This window comes from Erpetoichthys calabaricus, chromosome 1 (genome assembly GCF_900747795.2).
Source record: "Erpetoichthys calabaricus chromosome 1, fErpCal1.3, whole genome shotgun sequence".
NCBI lineage: Eukaryota > Metazoa > Chordata > Cladistia > Polypteriformes > Polypteridae > Erpetoichthys > Erpetoichthys calabaricus.
Genome location: NC_041394.2, coordinates 221,557,601 through 221,579,006, shown reverse-complemented (window position 1 = coordinate 221,579,006; position 21,406 = coordinate 221,557,601). Strand labels below are relative to the sequence as shown.

General features: G+C 37.4%; 1 protein-coding gene across 2 annotated transcripts in view; it reads left to right on the top strand.

The window, feature by feature from the left end:
• Positions 1-3,085: 3,085 nt before the first annotated feature.
• zbed4 (zinc finger, BED-type containing 4) overlaps positions 3,086-21,406 on the top strand; it is a 32,538-nt gene continuing 14,217 nt past the window's right edge. Inside the window, exon 1 of one of the 2 annotated variants that reach the window (XM_028812055.2) lies at positions 3,086-3,346. The gene's annotated coding sequence lies outside the window, so the exon portion shown is untranslated. Of the gene's footprint in view, positions 3,347-3,496; positions 3,646-21,406 lie in introns of those variants that run through there. The other variant, XM_028812063.2, reaches the window with a different exon arrangement.

Sequence of the window (21,406 nt, the reverse complement as noted above, 5' to 3'; positions counted from 1 at the left end):
TACCAAAAAGAAGAAACACTGTGCTAAGTGCATGGCCATGACTTTCCCTCCCTCTCTCTCTCTACACCTGTCTCTGTGTATTATACACATATACATACAACTGCTCAAAAAATTAAAACACATCAGATCTCAATGGGAGAAAAATAATGCTGGATATCTATACTGATGTGGACTGGGTAATGTGTTAGGAACGAAAGGATGCCACATCGTTTGATGGAAATGAAAATGATCAAACTACAGAGGGCTGAATTCAAAGACACCCCGAAAATCAAAGTGAAAAAATGATGTGGCAGACTAGTCCATTTTGCTAAAATTTCATTGCAGCAACTCAGAACCATACTCAGTAGTTTGTTATGGCCCCCACGTACTTGTATGCATGCCTAACAACATCTGGGCATGCTCCTAATGAGACAAAGGTTGATGTCCTGGGGGATCTCCTCCCACATCTGGTCCAGGCCATCAATAAGCTCCTGGAAAGTTTGAGGTGCAACCTTGTGGTGTCAGATCGACCGAAACATAATGTCCCAGAGGTGTTCTATTGGATTTAGGTGAGGTGAGGGTGGGGGCCAGTCAATCAATTCCTTCATTCTCCAGGAACTGCCCGCATACTCTTGCCACATGAGGCCGGGTATGGTCATGCACCAGGAGGAACCCAGGACCCACTGCACCAGCATAGGGTCTAACAATGGGTCCAAGGATTTCATCCCGATACCTAATGGCAGTCAAGGTGCCATTGTCTAGCCTGTAGAGGTATGTGCGTCCCTCCATGGATATGCCTCCTCAGACAATCACTAAACCAGTCATGCTGAACAATGTTACAGGCAGCCTAACATTCTTCACGGCGTCTCCAGACCTTTTCACATCTGTCACATGTGCTCAGGGTGAACCTGCTCTCATCTGTGAAAAGCACAGGACACCAGTGGTAGACCTGTCAATTCTGGTATTCTATGGCAAATGCCAATCAAGCTCCACGGCATCAGGTAGTGAGCACAGGACCCACTAGAGGACATCGGGCCCTCAGACCACCCTCATGAAGTCTGTTTCTGATTGTTTGGTCAGAGACATTCACGTGGTCTGCTGGAGGTCATTATGTAGGGCTCCGGCAGTGCTCATCCTGTTCCTCTGCCCAAAGGAGCAGATACCAGTCCTGCTGATAGGTTAAGGACCTTCTACGGCCCTGTCCAGCTCTCCTAGTGTAACTGCCTGTCTCCTGGAATCTCCTCCATGCCCTTGGAACTATGCTGGGAGACACAGCAAACCTTTTGGCAATGTGCCATCCTGGAGAGGTTTGACTACCTGTGCAACCTCTGTAGGGTCCAGGTATCGCCTCATGCTACCAGTATTGACACTGACTGTAGCCAAATACAAAACTAGTGAAAAAACAATCAGAAAAGATGAGGAGGGAAAAATGTCAGTGCCCTCCACCTGTTAAACCATTCCTGTTTTGGGGGTTGTCTCATTGTTTCTCCTCTAGAGCACCTGTTGTTAGTTTCATTAACACCAAAGCAGCTGAAACTGATTAACAACCCCCTCTGCTACTTAACTGACCAGATCAATATCCCATAAGTTTAATTGAGTTGATGCTATACTGTGATTAAAAAGTGCTCCTTTAATTTTTTAGAGCAGTATATTTTGTAAAGCAGGCAGCAATAAAATACACTGCATTTGTCATTCCAAAAGATGGTGCATCAAACATTTGTAGTAATAAAATGCATTACTACAAATATTTATGATACACCACCTACTCAAATGACAAATACATTGCATATGTCTCTGTTACATGCTATTTTGTATGGAATTCGTTAAAGCCGTGTTTATGATGGTCCACCTGCTAGAATCACAGAGTTATCCAGACAGACACTTGTCGTTTTATTAAAGTGGATGTCACAATGTTACCTCTCTGTAGGCTGTTGCTCTGACTGGATTTTTACCAAGTCTTCATTTTTGGCTTTTGGATTCTTTGTTACCACAAAGTTAAGAGTACAGAAATAGTGAGCAGCAATATCACTACAATACATTTTTATACTATGGGTCAAATGGGCAGGAGAAACTCCACAGATTGTGTACTTTTTTCATATATACTGTATCCCAGTAACAGTGTTAAAATGATAAAAGTGACAAACACACAACTTCACAAAATAATGGTTCAAATGTCACAGCAGGACCAAAAGTATCTCAGTTATCTTGGACAAAGGGTAATCTGAAAGTGGCTCCGATTAATTTTCATGGCTGTTTTCCAGAGATACAATTTATCTCTGCCTGCATGAGTACAATCCCCGGAAAGCATGCTATACAACCGAGATTTATAAAATCTGCAGATTTAAAAGAAATGACTATCACCAATAACCATAAAGTCAAGGCATTTCTAATTTAGCAACTTTAATGAGAAAAAACACACAGCACTTCCCTATGTTCCTTGGCAGTTCTGAGCCATAAAGTTTCCGGTAGACTACAGAATTGTGTTATTAATATATTACATTTAATAGCGATACAAACATTGATTAGCAGCAGTTTTCCCTCCTGAAATACATGATTATTCATCCTCTCGACATTTTAGTACGCACCTTGGCTCAAGCTTCAACCTGCAATCTACCGACACAGAGCAACCCGATGAAGCATACACTTTCAACTATTAATTATATACACAGAGTTTCACTTCATTAAAGCCACTTCCTGGTGATAATGATGTTAATACAACAGTTCCGTCAGTTACACAACTGTTCGAAACTACCATTTACATTGAACCGTACAGATACGCGAAACGAAGAGAGACACGGTATAATAAATGAAATAATACAATTATAATTATAAACGGCTTTAAACGATATAATTTTAACGTTCAAACAACGGCGTCCAAACGGAGTCTCTATGGCTAGGCGTAACCACACCTCGTACATTTATTTTGCCCCACCCATGATATTACAGCTCGCCCCTGTTCGACTGACCGAAATAAGAAACCCCGTACGCACTTCGCCTTGTCCGAAGACGAACACATCTCAAAATAGATTTCAAATGATAGGTGTCCATAGGAATATCATTCTTCTTTCCAAACTCCACCAACGTATTTGATTGACGCAGTTACAATTCGCTCTTTGAGCTAAAGATCGCAAAGTACAGTACAGCACTTCCTCTTTGCTACACCGTGAGTCGCCATTTTGAAAGTCCTTACACCCAGTGACGTCACAAAGCACGTTTCCTACGTCCTCCGACGTACAGCGCCGCTGCTGAGTGCTAACTGCAGAGAAGACAAAGCGACGAATTAATTGACTCTTCAGTTCAATTAAATACTTCTTAATTTAACTGTTTGAGTACCGAATTACACTGTAGCGGCATTCGGGATATCACGGTATGTGTCTGCGTATTTTCTTCGATTTCCATTTTCTTAGAGTTTGTGTGTTTAAAATGTAGTGCTTGGACTGATCCGATTCTCGGGCTGGTTCTTCCAGTGTTCTGCTGCCAGAATCTGGTTCTGCCTCGCCAGGTTGAGTTCCTGTTTGGCTTAACATGGCCGGGCCTCGACTTACTTATCTAAACACTAACTCCGATCAGTTGAGAAGCGAGTTGGGTCATGGATACCAAGGCAACGACGTGAAGTTTCTTACAGTTTTAAGAAAACAATAAATTTCACGTTCCGGTCTTAACAAGGTATATTAGAATAATCGGTTCAGAAGTGTTTTGTTGTAACCTATATTATGACGGAACTAGGCCCGTGTGCCTATTGTTTAGCAGCTTGAGCCAAAGAACGTGTATGGTTAATAGTAATGATGAATGTGGTCAAGTCCTGATGAGTGATTGGAATATATTTCTCTGTTTACATGCTTTATTCGTGTAGTGAAATACAAACAAAGCGTTATTGCTAACATGAAACTAGTTATGGCGAGCGAAGGATTAACTGGTTAAAACTAATGTTACAGAATCGGCTTATCTGTTAGTCAGCTCCGGAGCAATTAATTTTGAAATGTATAGATTATCATAATTGAGAAAAAAGTTCAGGTAGAGCTAACGGTAAAACGCCCGTAACCTTCAGTTTTCATAGCTTCACGTCAGACATACGAGTTATTGTGGTTACGTCCGGTTTGCATTGTATCGTCGTGTATGTCCTGCCAGTAATTAATGCACACATCGTGGGAGAGAGACAGACCCGAAACACTGAGACCGGTTGTACTTGACGGAGCGCTCAAATATATTGAAGATCTTTTACTCCACGTGCGGGGCTTTCGACTAGTAATAGAAAGACTCACATTGTTGCCTTACTTCCGTGTGTCTGTAAGCGCTGCTTTAATTCACAGTTGTCATCATTTAAGCAACTGGTTTATTTAACCCTCTGAGTTCTGTTAAGGGTTGTTAAATGTTTACCTGTCATTTTTATGTTAGTATGATATTGGGTTTTGCAAGCTTTGTTTTTTCTTTAGCCTCAGATCCGTTTGTTTACATATTCTTAGGCACCATTTTATTATTCATAACAGATACACAGACATCCACCTCTGCAAGACGTATTGTTTCAAATGTCAAAACAGTTGAATCTGAATATCATAAATTAGCTTTAAATAAAGTTAAAGTGAAGTGATGCTATTTTGCCACTGTTCTGTTAATCTGGATTACTGCTAAAATAAAGGCAGATGCTACTTGCGTGGTGGCAAGTAATCATGGCAGCCTTTAAAATATTTGTCTTCAATTTATGTACATCCTAACTAATTAGGTTACACATTGATGTTATCTTTGCTAAAGTGACAGAGCGATCAATCTCCTAGTTTACCTGACAGTGTAACTGTGTTATTTTAAAATTAGCCTGTATTTAACTATACAACACTTTTCATATAGCATTATAACAAGTAATTTTAACTGAGCACTTCATTTTTTGGTTGCTGTAGACTGTAAACTTATGTGAAGTAATCAGATACTCAAGTTTTGTAGTAAAATTAAGTACTGTATACAACTCTGTCTGGTCCCATCACCCTGTCAAATTTATTATAAAATTTCAGTCTTTATAAGTGAAAAAGCTAGACAGCTATTTTTTTGAAACCACTCATTTCTTTACAGAATTGAACAAAGCTGTAATCGGAGTTTCAAATGCCATTTCTGCCTCTACAAACCCTGCTAGAGCATGCCTTGGATTAAAAATTCATTTAAGTAGAACTACATTTCAAGTGCCATTTATTATCTTAACATTTATTCTTTGGAATTTTCTTTGTAAAATGTAAACTGTTTTTTGAGTAAGTGCCATCTGTGCATAAAACATTTAAATCTGAGATTTTTCATTAAAGACCATGCTTGAATGTACTTGCATATTCCTCATGCACATAGTGGTGTCTAACAAAAATGTCAGTATGCCTCATTTTCCTGATGATAATTTCTCATGTATGACCAAGGAAATTCCCAAGATAACCACCCTAGGAACGCATTAAGATTGGCTTGTTTACACATGCCAGAGTAACCTGACAGTTTTCCGGTTCAGTAGTGTTCATACTTGAAGTATCATTCCAGGTAATGGGGTGCGAATTATGGAAGGAGGTAAAAGATCTGCAACCAGTCATTGCAGGGATTTTTTCTTTTTGTTAAAGAAAATAAATGAGCATAAAATGATGGTTAATTGGTAGATTTGAAATTTTTATTTCATAGAGTATGCTCAAAATACAAAGATGCATTAAATTATTTTTAGGTTTGTAGTTTGACTGTTGCCATGTTTATCAAGTACAATGACATTTTTACTTCCCAATTTTGAAGCAAATGTAGTGCAATCAGATATGCTACTGCATTTCTAATGTTGTATAAATCAACGTGAAGCTTAGTTTCTGTCTGACATGCTTTCTGACCAGCTTCAGTTGTTGTTTTCCGCAAGGAGTGAAAACATCAATGAAGTCCATCAGGGATCCCTCCTTACATCATTATTCTTTGATTTATATCAGTGACATACATCATGATATAGTTGGAAGACTAATGCAATTTAAAGATGAGATTAAAAATGGAAAAGATCAAATTCTTAGGAGGCAACAAAAACAATAAAGGAACAATCTTCAAAACTGAGTGAGCATTTGAAAATGCAGTTTAATGTTGACAAATGCATATTTATATTATATTTTTCTATAAAGTATATATATTGTTTGACTGATTGATTGGCTGTTATTTGTCCATGGTTTTATGTTTCTGCTGCTTCTGTATGCATCTGGATTTCCCCTTGAGATTAATGAAGTTTTTCTAATCTAATCTAACATAGACAAACTGAATATATGTTATAAATTCAAGATGAGTAACCCTCAATTGCAGAAGGCATCCATTTAAAGGGATTTTGGGGTTTACTGTAACACAACTTTATTGTTTAGCCAGAAACAACTATAAAAGCAAAATAAAGTGTTAGGTTTCATTGTAAAAATTGTTGAATATACATAAAGGGAGGTTATGCTTGACTGTGTAATGCCCTAGTGATAAGTATCTGGAATAAAATTGTTATTTCTAGTCACCACTCTATGAGAAAGATATTGAAGCTGTTCAGAAAAGAGTAACCAAGTGCATCATTTGACTAAAGGGTTGTGGCATGAAAAATGCCTCCTGACATAAGAGGGAGGTGAAAATTTCCTGCATGAAAAATGGGCAGAGAGTTTTTTTTTTCTTGAGCTTCTTTCTATAAAGTCTTAGATTTTATTTGTCCCCAACTTGAATTTATCTATCTATACACCCAGCTCTACATCCTCCCTTGGGATTAGTTTTCTTTACTGAAAATAAAACATGTATATGTACTGTAACAAAACATTATGGAAGCAGGAACACCATGTGCAAATGAAGGACAACAAACTCATCTAACTAAAGGGTACCTGTACTGTGCAAATCAGTCACAACAAGTCTAAAAGTGGCACCTGTCTATATGTTGGTATTGTTGCAGGTGGCGATTAAGTTGAACATCTTGTTTTGGACATAGGAGTGCATGCTGTGGCCAAAGATTCATGTCAAATTATAATGAAAATTTGGATGGCTTTGATAGATACTGGAATAATGTATTTGTATATAATTTTCAGAGTCAAATCTTTTTAACACAATTTTTAATGATTAATTGTATGCATAGAAGCACCTCTTTGCTGGTCGAATCACTTGGTTAACGCTGTGCTTTTCAAATGGTCTCCATAGCAGGTGTGTTTTTTTTTTCCAGTCTATCTTCCAGCTTCAAATTGGACAGCACTCTGAGCAATATTGTGGCCTTACTTAGTACACACAGTATACATTAAAGTCCATACACAAAGGCATTAATATATCAACATAAAATACATTTGTTTCCTTCTGTATTTACAGTGTTCTTAAAGGGATGGGTTCTCTTATTACACACATATATCACAAACAAGTCCATATGCAATTATATTGTTTTTAAGGTATTAATACAACAAAAATATTATTTTCTGTTCCCTTTTGTCATATTTTTTAAAGTATTTTCAAACTTATTGGAAGAATCAAGAATATTATCATAAGGCACAAAACCTAAAGCAAATAACATTACAATGTACAGAGGATTCACCATTTTTGTAATAATTCACTAAATTACATTTGTACACATCTCATCACAGCAACTGTCCGATAAAGAAAGAGCAGCCCAGTAGCTGTGCTCACTTGTTCTTGTGTGTATTTGTCACTGTGCTCTTTGTAGGACTATCCTCCTCTGAAAGCAAAGGGAATTAAACCGCTTTAGTTTCGAGCAGAGATGGAAATGGAAGCCTAATCCTCGTTTTTTAAATTCTCAAAAAGCATTGATAAGATTGAAATAATCACTTATTCAGACAATCAGTTATGTGTTCTAAAAGTCAAATCATGTAGTTAAAATGGAAAGCATGACGTCTCTAAATTAAAAAAAAAAAAAAAAAAAAATGAGATATTGGATGATCCTGTCATTGGTCAAACTTCTTAAGTTGTGCACTCGACCCAAAAGTTTACCTGTAGATTTATGGGATATCCTGCAAGTATGAAATGTGATTATGTGATTGTTTTCTGCTTAATCTGTCATTTTTATACAAAGTGAATAATTTTTTTGCTATACAAATTTATATGAAGTGTAATGATTCATAAATTCCAAACTGGTTTGCATCTTTGTTTACAAAGAAAATAGTTGATTTTTTTTCCAGAATAAATGCTGACTGTGCACGAAACATTTACGTTTGTAATTTTTTGTCTATATGTTGGATTCAAAATTAGCACATCAAGAAAGATTTGGATGGTGGATTTTTTGGATTACCATCTCATAATTTATGCTTTCTTTCTAAGAGATTAAGTTTGAATTAAGCAGGAGCTTCTAGGCTGTAGGATATATTAGATTAGTCGACTGCAGTCGCTGATTGTGTCAGTATAACTACTGAAAACTGCTGCCTATGTCACATTTAACAATCGCTTGTTGACTCTCCAGCATAGTCATGCTTGCCCATTTTTCTTGATGCCTGACAGAGCCAGATCTGTGAGAAGGGTTAATAGAAGTTAAGGCTATCAAATTAACAAACAATTAACTTTGAATATTCACATAAAATAAGTAAATATTTAAATATATTCCAACTTGCATGCACGTTTCTACATGCTTTGTTTATATTTTATTATTATGGTAACAGCCACCCTGGCAGCCACAACAAAAGCAAACAAAAAAAATCCTAATGGTGCTCTGGTAACTGTTATTTAATTTTTTTTTTTTACCTTATGCATCTTCAAATCATGTATTGATTTGCAAATGTCTCACTTACAGCACTTGTGCAAACATATTGTGAGAAGCCAGCATAGGCAGAGAAGTTTTAGATGAGGACAGTTTCTCAACCTTTAAGTATTTGCGACCCGAGTTTTCATAACAGTTTTAATTGCGCCCCACTAACGTTTTTTTTGAAAGGAGCCCACTAATACAAATTTGTCCTTTTTAAATTAATGATGTATCATAGATGCATATTTTATTATACCTACTTTTATCGACATTTATCTAACTCTATATTTATTTTTCTAGTATCAGAATGTAGTTTAAGTTAATTTGTTTTGGTTTCAATAGATGTATTTTTCATGTTTGGATTCAGCGGGTTGGAAAATGGATGGATGGATATATTCAATTCTTGTTTTCTTTTTTTTCACATCTTCGTGCCCCCCTAGGGGGGCCCGCCCCACAGTTTGAGAACCACTGGATTAGGAGGAATACTGTATAGATAATAAGACAGCAACAGGGTGAAGACAGCAAGCAAAGCAAAAAAGCAGACGAGACAGACATGCAGGTTGAAGGCAAACAATATGAATAAAAAGCCAGTTGGCACCTGTGATATCACCCAAAAAAAAGGTCATTTATATTATCATGTCAGGGTCCCACAATCTGTCTTCTTTTATTTCTTTTTACAGATGTAGCAATATGGTAGTAAAGATGGCCTGAATATTTTTAATTATGCCTCTTTATTTTAGGCATTTTATGTGCAGCAGCCACATAAGACATAGCTTAATTGTGGGACAAGGTGTTTTTATTGACTGGGCTGTTTAAAGTTGGGGATTTAAAGAGTAGTAATAAAAGGAAAATCAGAATTATGACACTTATTTTCCATTTGCTTTAATGAGAAGGTGTCAGCATTAAACAACAGTCCGGAATCTCTCTAATGAGAAGGTGTCAGTATTAAACAACAGTCCGGAATCTCAGGTTCAAGAGTGAATGGGACAGAATCAGATGCAAATGATACATTTAAAGCACAGAAAAAGTGTTCAGAAAAACTGCTTCGAGTACATTTGTAGATCAAAGTGCAGAGCATTGGGATGGGAAGAAAACCACTACATTGTGAAGGGGTCTGGCTGTATGTTTTACTGAAGAAGATAAGCTAACCATTTACAGGTATGAAAGGCGATGGTGGAAATGAAGTACAAAAACGAATCAGTAAAATATGCAACTTTGCATAACGTGTTTGGAGTAACATGCCAAAACTTGTGCTGGTAACACTACCATTCTTTTACAATCAAATGTCAGCGTTTGCTTTTGAACAATATCTTTTTTTAGATATATTTGAATCATACTCGAATAGTGAAATTCGATCTGACAGCCGTAATAGCTATGTCACGTTCTGCCACTGTCTCCGAATTTTATTTTTTTGTTTTTTTTCCATTCTGTTTTATTATATAAAATATGAGACATCAGAAAGACTACCCTCTGTACTGTTTGTAAGGTTCAAAGCACACGTCTAAGAGCTCGTCTGTTCACTTTTTGCAACACTCTTACATCCATAAAATGCAGACCAGTCCTCACACCTTTCCAAGCTAGCTGGTTTTTTTTTTCTAAATTGTATCCTTTTTTATATTAATTTATATTGTACTCATACATATCAGCATATTTACAGTAATGTAATGGAATATTTCACATGAGTAACAAGTTAGGTACTGTTTGTGTTTTATTATATACAGATGTATTTGCGCATGTGTGTATTGTATACGTATGTATATTGTAGATGTATACACACCTATTCATATAAAAAAACATGCAGTATTTGCACAGTAGTTAGCTGCTTCCGTTGCATATGTCATTTTATAATAGCATTCCTATAAATAGCAGTAAATCCAAATATTTAACCTGTTTATTTAGATGTCAAAGTGGCAGTCCAATTTACCTAGCTGTTCAGTGAAAATGTAATAAATTACAGAATAATTAAAATTATTATTTTTTTTAAATTTAACATTTTTTTCAGTAATTCACTTGGTACACTTTTGAAGTGGGTGAACCACAGCTTTCCTGTTGTCATCCAGCAGTTAGTATAATATAAATACAGAGCTGTACACAAAACCAAGCCTGTTAATATTTTTGAATTTTTAGAAAAAGAGGAGAATAGTACTGCCCATTAACTTTCAATAATGCCTTTGTCTCTCAGATTATATCAATTATGTACAAAAGACTAGTTGAGTTTAGTCTATTTTAAGTGTCTACTTAAGTTTTAGATCATCATCATGGTTCTCTGGACTTGAAACATAAATAAAATATACTTTGTGGTGTCCATTCCCTCAGGTACTTCCAATTAATTTTGGTTACCATAAACATTTTCAATGAAGCCTGATATCAGAATTCATATTATATATAAAACTGTGCAAGTTTTCATTGTTTTTCCATTAAATATGCAGAATGGATTTTGTAGTTCTGTTGTTTCTTGAAATGCTGCAGTGCCTTTCACTGTTACTGTAGTAAGCTCTACAACTTTTAGTTTCTCTTTAGCAGTATGCAGTTTTTGTGGAGATTAACTTGTGGCATTTCAAATCTAGTCTGTATCAAATTTTAAATATCTAAAATTCCCAAAGAAAGCATTGTTTTGAATGATGGGAAGACCCATATAGCTGTAGTGCCAAGCTTGTAGAGATACGTTAGAAAATACTGTCTACATGAACTGTCTCAGTAAGAAACATAGCCAATTTGTGTTGTCATAGTGCTTGTATTTCTCCTTTATGATGTGTATATTGTATAATCAGGGATAAAGCAAAGAACACAGTTCATTGAAAGTTAATTTAAATCGGATTGGGGAAAAATCATATGCTTTACTTTCTGACTTTATTTTTGAGAAGTAGGACTCTTGAATTGATCATTTTTTCAACCTGTAGTGGTACTTCCCCACCCAAAGTACCTGTATATTTTTCAGTGTTACCTTAAAGTGCATGACTTGAGAAATTTTCATATTATAAAATATTTTATACATTATTTTGAGAAATATAATTGAATAGGAAAGTATTAGACTGCCACAGGCCTTCCATATCTAACATGAAATTATTAAGAATGTTAGGTATAAAAAATATCTGTAAGATCATTATATAATAAGTGAATTCATAATTTTTTGTCTTTTGTAGCCAAGTTTTATTCTTTTATGTCAAATGCTGAAGACTTTTTTCTGTTTATTAAAATATTTTTGAGTTCAACTAAACATTTTCATGCTGATATTCTACCATAGGAATGACATAGCACGTGAACATCATAAGTACTCATTTCTAAATGGAGGTCTTCTCAGATATTATTACTTCTTGAAAGATTCAGAAATTATACTTGCTGTTTTTTGCATTACAGTCCAAGAATTAATAAGCAATCAAATGCTGCTCAGTTGTAGTCACTCTTAAGGAGCGTAAAGCTCCAGAGCTTCATTGCAACTTTAATTCATAAAACCTGCATACAGTATTCACTTTTTAAGATCAAATGCCCATTTCTGTTTAATAGGTGGCATGTGAGCCATTGGGCCATTCTCTTTTAAAATGGTGGATGAACACTGCTATATAGTTTGTTGTGCTGCTGTTTTGTCATTGCTGCTTGGATTTCTGTTTTATTTTATACCCAATTTTTTCCATTACTTGTTCAAATTTCAAACATCAAATGCTGGTAAAGCCAAAAACAAAATTAAAAGATGCTAACTGGATGTGCTTAAGTGTGCCGCTCTCCTGTCATGAAATGGGGAACTGTGGATGAAAGTGGAAGTGCAGGATTACTTGATGGGTACAAAATGTGCCAGAACACCAGGAAATTCTTGGGAATTAGACTAGATTTTAATGAATAATAATTTTGTTGTCAGACAAATGGTGAAAGTTACTTTTTTTTTTAATAAGCCTTGTTCTAGGTAGGTACATTACTTATAAAAATTAAAAATATGACATATTGTAATATGAGAAGCATTTTATTTTCTTTTTATGCCATATGTATTATGAATAAATGTTTGTGTACATATTTTATTGGTATGTATTTTAAGGAAATGTTATTTATTTTAGTATTTTTATGGTCACTGAGTAAAATGCCTATTGAATATTTCATTTTGTTAATAAAAAATGAACAGTTAACACCTGTGGTCTATAGTTTAATTATAAACATACACCTTAATATATAACATAAGGCCTTTATGCATCAGGTTATGCTGGAGCTTAGTGCAAAAGGTTTTTTAAATGAATAAAGGGGGGAAAAAAGTCAGAATCAGAATTGGACGGTCAAGTAACATGAAATCGGTGATCAGTATCGGCCTTAAAAAACCTGATCGGAGCATGCCAATCACATTATGTATTAGTTGAATTCTGGCAAAAAAGTTTAAGAGTGGGGTTCAGGTTACTGTACTTGTGAAATGAGTAAGACAGTGATTGATTACACTGAATTTCTTTGTGTACAATGTGGATGTTCATTACTAGTCTGCAGTCAATATGGTTGCTTGGGCATAAGCTTTACACTGAGCATGATCCATATCAGTGCATTCATACATATGTTGCTATTAATTGTGGTTTGAGGATGTACTGTACCTTGTGTTGTCCAGATATGATGCAGAAATTGTCAATAAACAATAGCAGAGGTGTTTGTTAGAATAAATAGAATAAAGCAGTCATACTATACTACAATAGAGTCTGAACAAAACCTAAATATACAAACATACCAGTGACAACACCTGATGAAGTTGCTGCTTTCTTAACAATATTTTAATCAAGTCTTTTTACACAAGAATACGTAGTGTCCTCTATAATGTTAGGGACAAAGACACATTTTTTGTTGATTTCTGCTCCACAGTTTAAAATTATAAATCAGACAATTCTGTTGTGATTAAAGTGCATATTGCAGACTTTAATTTAAGGGTGTCTGCATATATTTTGGTCATTTCATGCACATTTAGAAGTGACAACACTTTTTACACATTGTCCCGCCATATCAGGGCACCATAATGTTTGGGACACAGTAATGGCAGGTATATTAAAGTAGTCATATTTAGTCCCTTATTGCATATCACTTGCATGCAATAACTGCTTGAAGTCTGTGATTTATAGACATCACCTGGTTCAGAGTATCTTCTCTGGTGATGCCAAACCTCTAATGTAGCCATCTTCAGGTCTTGCTTGATTTGGGGGTTGTCCCCTTAAGTTTTCTCTTCAGCATGTGGAATGCATGCTGAATTAGATTTTAATCGGGTGACTGGTTTGGCCATTCAAGAATTTTCCATTTTTTTTAGCTTTGAGAAATTCCTGTGTTGCCTTAGCAGTATTATTGGTATTATTATCTTATTGTAGGATGAAACACTGTCCAATGAGTTTGAAGCATTTAGTGTAAAATTGAGCTGATAATATATATGTCTTGCTGTCACTCTGATACAGGTTAATCTTTGTCTCATCTGTCCTCAAGACCTTTTTCCAGAATTCTGCAGGCTCTTTTAAGTACTTTTTTGCAAAATGTAATCTTTCCATTTCCTCTGTATTCCTGTTTTATGATGCCTTATAACTACAGACTCCAAAGGGTAGAAGCAAGCCTAGGTATCTTACTAATGAAGCAATGAAACACACCTGAGTCATCAAAAACACCTGTGACGTCAATTGTCCGAAACATTATGGTGCCCCCGAAATGGGGGGTGGGGTGTGTATGTATAAAAGTGTTGTCATTTCTGCATGGTGTGACTGAAGTGTATGCAAATACCCTTAAATTTAAAATCTGCAATGTGCACATTAATCCCATCTGAATTGTCTGATTTGTAATTTTAAACCATGGAGCAATGGTGTAAATCAAGGAAAAATGTGTTGTCCCCAAAACTATATAGGGCACTATTTATACATATTTTGAAAATATTCATTCATTTTACCTTGTGCAAATCTTAATACATAATTCGCCAGCCTCCTCACTCACTCACGTCCGTCCGAAGCCGAATGTGCAGTCGCTTTCTGTGCACGTCTGAAGCCGAATGCGCAGTCGCCTTCTGCGCTGCTGCCCAAAAAACCTTACGAAACCGACATCGCGGCGGATTTACGACCGCGAAAATTCAAAGAGAAAGGCGACTTCGATTAAACTCTAGAGGCCTGAAAGGCGATTTCGACTACAGCTCAAGGTCTAATTACGCATTCTGATTCAATTACGCATTCATTCAATACACCTATATCAGGTTTGTGGTGCTTATACTTATTACTATTCCACTTGTGCCCGTTTCATCTTACGTTGTCGAAACGGGCTCTTTGTCTAGTAGGAAGATAATTGTACATCTGGAATTTTGTTGATTTTAATATATGCCTTCTTTTAAAGGTGACTTGTTTCAAATTTAGAATATTACTGCTTGCTAGTTTAAAAAAAAATTCTAGCAGTTTATTTTTCAAGCATATTAATTTTTTAATTAATTTTTTTGCATTTATATAGCTCTTTTCTCACTACTCAAAGCACTCAGCAATTGCAGGTTAAGGGCCTTGCTCAAGGGCCCAACAGAGCAGAGTCCCTTTTGGCATTGACGGGATTCGAACCGGCAACCTTCCGATTGCCAGTGCAGATCCCTAGCCTCAGAGCCACCACTCCGCCACTTTAAAATTCCCACAACATATTTAGCTTGTACAGTGCTGCATAAACAAACATGGAAGACATTAATTAATCCAATATACTGTAGGGTAAAAGGTAAATTGTGACATTGTTAGTAAGGCAGAATTAGAGGGGAAAGTAAAACTGGTGCTTAGTTATATACCCTCAAGCCTTAGTAACAGCAAATTGATGAAGTTGGAGTAAATCAGCCTCTATGGTGGCTATTCCCACAGTTTTCTAGACTAAAATAGTATACCATAAGCAAGTATCCTTACGGAATCACAAGTTTGTCAGTTTAGTAACCACCTCTGGCTCACTCACTCTGTAGCCCTCAATGTTTTACTAAACTTGTTTGTGCTTCAGTTGAAGAAAAAGCTACACATGATATCCGAATCAGAATTCACTTTATTGGCCAGGTATACTAATGCGTACTAGGAATTTGTCATGATCGTATTGGTGCAGCATGTAGGGATTGGCTGCTGATCGAAATCAGATGATTTTTCAGTTAAAAAAAAGATTTGATTGGTAATCAGTAAAAAGGCTGATTACAAAAAACAGTATTTTCAGCCCCTGCTTTTCTAAGCTCAACGGTAATTTAGTTGTAGAGTTCCTTTATGCACGGTATTATGGTAGTTGAGCCAGCGCAAGTCTTTATTTGATTTTATTTTTATTTTGCAGCACTGCTTCCTGCAATGTAAACCAAGATCTGCAAGTGGAAGCTTGTTTTATCTGTGAACGAGAGGTGATAGGTATACAGTGCATCCGGAAAGTATTCACAGCGCATCACTTTTTCCACATTTTGTTATGTTACAGCCTTATTCCAAAATGGATTAAATTCATTTTTTTCCTCAGAATTCTGCACACAACACCCCATAATGACAACGTGAAAAAAGTTTACTTGAGGTTTTTGCAAATTTATTAATAAATAAAAAAACTTAGAAATCACATGTACATAAGTGTTCACAGCCTTTGCTCAATACTTTGTTGATGCACCTTTGGCAGCAATTACAGCCTCAAGTCTTTTTGAATATGATGCCACAAGCTTGGCACACCTATCCTTGGCCAGTTTCGCCCATTCCTCTTTGCAGCTCCATCAGGCTCCATCAGGTTGCATGGGAAGCGTCGGTGCACAGCCATTTTAAGATCTCTCCAGAGATGTTCAATCGGATTCAAGTCTGGGCTCTGGCTGGGCCACTCAAGGACATTCACAGAGTTGTCCTGAAGCCACTCCTTTGATATCTTGGCTGTGTGCTTAGGATCGTTGTCCTGCTGAAAGATGAACCGTCGCCCCAGTCTGAGGTCAAGAGCGCTCTGGAGCAGGTTTTCATCCAGAATGTTTCTGTACATTGCTGCAGTCATCTTTCCCTTTATCCTGACTAGTCTCCCAGTTCATGCCGCTAAAAAACATCCCCACAGCATGATGCTGCCACCACCATGCTTCACTGTAGGGATGGTGCCAGGTTTCATCCAAACATGACTCCTGGCATTAACACCAAAGAGTTCAATCTTTATCTCATCAGACCAAAGAATTTTCTTTCTCATTGTCTGAGAGTCCTTCAGGTGCCTTTTGGCAAACTCACGGCGGGCTGCCATGTGCCTTTCCGTCTGGCCACTCTACCATACAGGACTGATTGGTGGATTGCTGCAGAGATGGCTGTCCTTCTGAAATGTTCTTCTCTCTCCACAGAGGACCTCTGGAGCTCTGACAGAGTGACCATTGGGTTCTTGGTCATCTCCCTGACTAAGGCCCTTCTCCCCCGATCGCTCAGTTTAGATGGCTGGCCAGCTCTAGGAAGAGTCCTGGTGGTTTCAAACTTCTTCCACTTACGGATAATGGAGGCCACTGTGCTCATTGGGACCTTCAAAGCAGCAGAAATTTTTCTGTAACCTTCCCCAGATATGTGCCTCAAGACAATCCTGTCTCAGAGGTCTACAGACAATTCCTTTGACTTCATGCTTGGTTTGTGCTCTGACATGAACTGTCAACTGTGGGACCTTATATAGACAGGTGTGTGCCTTTCCAAATCATGTCCAGTCAACTGAGTTTACCACAGGTGGACTCCAATTAAGCTGCAGAAACATCTCAAGGATGATCAGGAGAAACAGGATGCACCTGAGCTCAATTTCGAGCTTCACAGCAAAGGCTGTGAATACTTATGTACATGTGCTTTCTCAATTTTTTTATTTTTAATAAATTTGCAAAAACCTCAAGTAAACTGTTTTCACATTGTCATTATGGGGTGGTGTATGTAGAATTCTGAGGAAAAAAATGAATTTAATCCATTTTGGAATAAGGCTGTAACATAGCAAAATGTGGAAAAAGTGATGCGCTGTGAATACTTTCCGGATGCACTGTATATTAGCCTTGCGTTGAAAGTGGTGTAATAAACTGTAAAAAAAAGTACTTGGAAAAGTCCTGCTGTTCAACTGAACAAATGGCAAGAAAAGCTTCTTTATGGAATTCAGATATTTATTTTTGTCCTTTGAATTAAAATGGGCACTGCTTGAGTTTTGACAGCGTGTTTGTTTAAAATGCAGCAGCTTGCACTTTTAATTGGAAAAAGAAAAGATAAAGACGAATTTGAAATTGGGGCTTAGTAAACAATACACTCTTTTTAAGATTCGTACTGTGTTCATTATTTGTTGCTGTTCGTCATACAGCATAAGTTTTGGTAAAAAATAAGTACTGCGTAATTAAAATGGTAATCCATATTTCATAATTATACCTCAAGAAATAGGAATGTGTACTTGATACACTGAAGAAAAAAAACACACCAGTATAGAGTAAATGTATATTTTAACAGCAAAAAGCTGTAGTGCAGTTAATGATTTAAAATGATTAAAACATTTAAGTGCTTATAAATTTACATTTAAGCAGCGTTGAATTGGTAATATCAATTAATTGACTGTGTGAGAATATACAGTATACCGGTATATATCAGAGGAATGGTAGAAACTATTGATTTTAATAAAGCCTTGTTTCAGATAGATACATTACAGAAAAATATAAACTGTATGACAGCTTGTTATTATGAGAAGCATTTTATTTTCTTTTATGCCATATGTAATATGGACAGATATTTCTGTACATGTTTTAGTATGTGTTTTAAGGAAATTTTGTTTATTTTAGTATTTTATGGTCACTGAACAATAAGCCTACAAAATAAAACGAACAGTTAACAGATGGTCTATAGTTTATTTATAAAAATACACTTTAATATACTTCTATTTGTCTGGTTTTGCTGAGATTAGTGTAAAAGGTGTTTTAAAGGGATAAAGAAAAAAAAATCTGAAGTGGTATTGGAATCGGTCAATCAAGTAACATGAAATTGGTGATCAGTATCGGGCTTAAAAGTCCTGTTTAGAGTATCCTTAATAAATAAAAGAAGAAAAAATATATAATGATCCATATTACTAAATGAGAATGGTAAACCGGATATGGACGCAAGGACCTGCCCGTGGACGCAGGAGACATAGTGCGCAGGCGCCACACAAAGCCCCCCTCCCCAGAGTGAAACGGGAGAGACTACGAACGTGCGCAGGCGCCACACAAAGCCCTGCCCCAGAGCAAAACGGGAGAGACTACGAACCGTCTGACATGCCGCAAGCAGGATAAAGCGAGGTCAGAAATAAAAGACAGAGTAGAAAACAAAGTAAAACGTCATAAAGAGGTTAAAGAACGGGGCCAAACACATGGAGAGCAGGTTACAGATAATGAAAACTGAAATGCAACAACTTCAAAAAAACCTAGGCACGAAACACATGCACAGCGAGGGACAGAATATAAAGGCAGAAACAACGACAGTTAAACGTCCACACCACACAGCGGAGGCAGACCCGGAAGGTGCAGGCGCCTACATCGCACGTCGGAAGGCACGGGAAAGTATGAAAGGCAAAGGCGCCTACACAGCATGGTGAAACCCGACATAATACGGAAAGCGCAGGCGTTGCCGCCATATTGTGAGTGGCACTAATGCGTAGTGAGGGCGCAGGCGTCACCGCCAAATTGTGCGTGGCACTACTGCGGAGTAAAGTTAGGAATAATGTGCTGCTTGGTGTGCCACACAAACCCCCCCCACAGACTACTGAGTCCATGGAGACTACGAACGACATAACCACACAAACAACAGGAGTCAGCGCCCAACCCCAGTGTAAAACGGGACAGAATACGGAGTCGAGAAAGGTTCACAAATCAAACCCGACATAATACGCCACCCCATAGTAAAACAGGACAGACTACGGAGTCCAGAAAGGGTCACAAATCAATTGGAGTACAGAAAGCGCCAGACAGTACGCAAACACACTACACATGCATAATCCACGCACCTCTAATAACCCGCAAGCAAAAACACGATATGATATAGAAACCCCACAAATACGGACTCCACAACATATTTAAATCACATTACAGTGATGCAATATTAACAGTGCAACCACACAAGACACAGGCACAACACCTGATGGGTAATAAGAATAAACGAACACTCCGTATTAAAGGTTCGTCATCTTCACACGTGAAGACTATACAGCATAAGTTAATCATCACATTACAGTCATACATTTTTAACAATTCAAGCACAGAAAACGCTATGTATTAATAGTAACTGCAATCCATTATCCATATTACTAATGCTAAACAAGGCAGAACTAATGGAGTTGCGCACACGACTTCAAAACAATAGACCAGATACCACTGTTAACGCGACGGGCTATATTATGTCCAAAGAATATGGGCAACGGCAATTTCCCAGTAAACCTGCATTTGCCATGACAATCAACAAATCCCAAGCACAGACCATTGACAAAGTTGGCATATACCTCTCTGAGCGCGTATTTGGACATGGACAACTTTATGTAGCCTTCTCATGAGTTCAGCTTTCATCTGACATTAAAGTTAAAGTTATAAATACTCCAATACTAAGGAAAACTCATTCAAGGACAACAAACCATCTTTACTACAGATATTGTATATACACAGATATTCCAATAAATCTTTGTGATTTACCATACAATGCGTTCTTTACTTCCTATCCACCGTCTAAAACTGCGGAGGCAAAACAGGCACGGGTTCAAACCAAACGAGCTCAACTGACGGAAATACGCCTACAACGCGCGTCTCAAACCGCAGAAGCAGGGCAAGCAGAGGTTCAAAACAACGCAAGCTCCTACAACGCGCGTCTGAAACTACGGCTGACCAGCGGGCACGGGTTCAAAACGCCGGGGGTAGGCGAGCGAAGCACCCTTGTAAAATATAATGCAGCATATGAGGTTAATACAACAAAATAGACACAGAGTTAAAATGTCCAAGCAGTCTAGTGTTCAGGTATACATAGATACCAATTAGTAAGAATAACTGCACATGAAAAAATACTGCTTATTTGACCTGTTTTTACCTTTCAACTCATGAAAATGTTTGCCGGAGGAAAGTCTTTGAAACAGGTGATGTCCTGAGTGAGTCGGATCAACAATGATCTTTGTAGCCCTCTTCCTCACCCTGCACTCTTACTGTATAGGACTTCATTGTACAGTAAAGATCCTTTCACAGGCTTTGATGATGCGTTGCAGGTTGTTCTTAGCCTGAACAGGGGCAGCACCAAACTAGACAGATACAGATGAGGTCAGAATGGACTCGATGATGGCTGTGTACAATTGGACCAATATTGCTTGAGGGAGATTGAATTTCCTCATCTGACGCAATAAGAGCATTCTCTGATGGGCTTTGTTAATAATGTGAGTGATGTCTTTTGTAGCATTCTTGTGGTAATTCAGAATAAGACTTTCAAAGGTCTTCATTACCACAGAGGTTAAAGCTACTGGTCTGTAGTCATTTAGGCCTGTGACGTTTGATTTTTTGCAGCTGGAATGACAGTGGAGATCTTGAAGCAGACAGGAAAAATGGACAGATCCAGAGATTGGTTGAAAATGTCTGCAAATACTATAGAGAACTGGTCTGCACAGTGCCTAAGTGTGGAAGAGGAAATAAGGTCCTGGCCTGCAGCTTTTTCAATATTTTGCTTTTTGAATAAGCTGCATGTGTCCTGCGGTGGGTTGGCACCCTGCCCGGGATTGGTTCCCTGCCTTGTGCCCTGTGTTGGCTGAGATTGGCTCCAGCAGACCCCCGTAACCTTGTGTTCGGATTCAGCGGGTTGGAAAATGGATGGATGTCTTTTC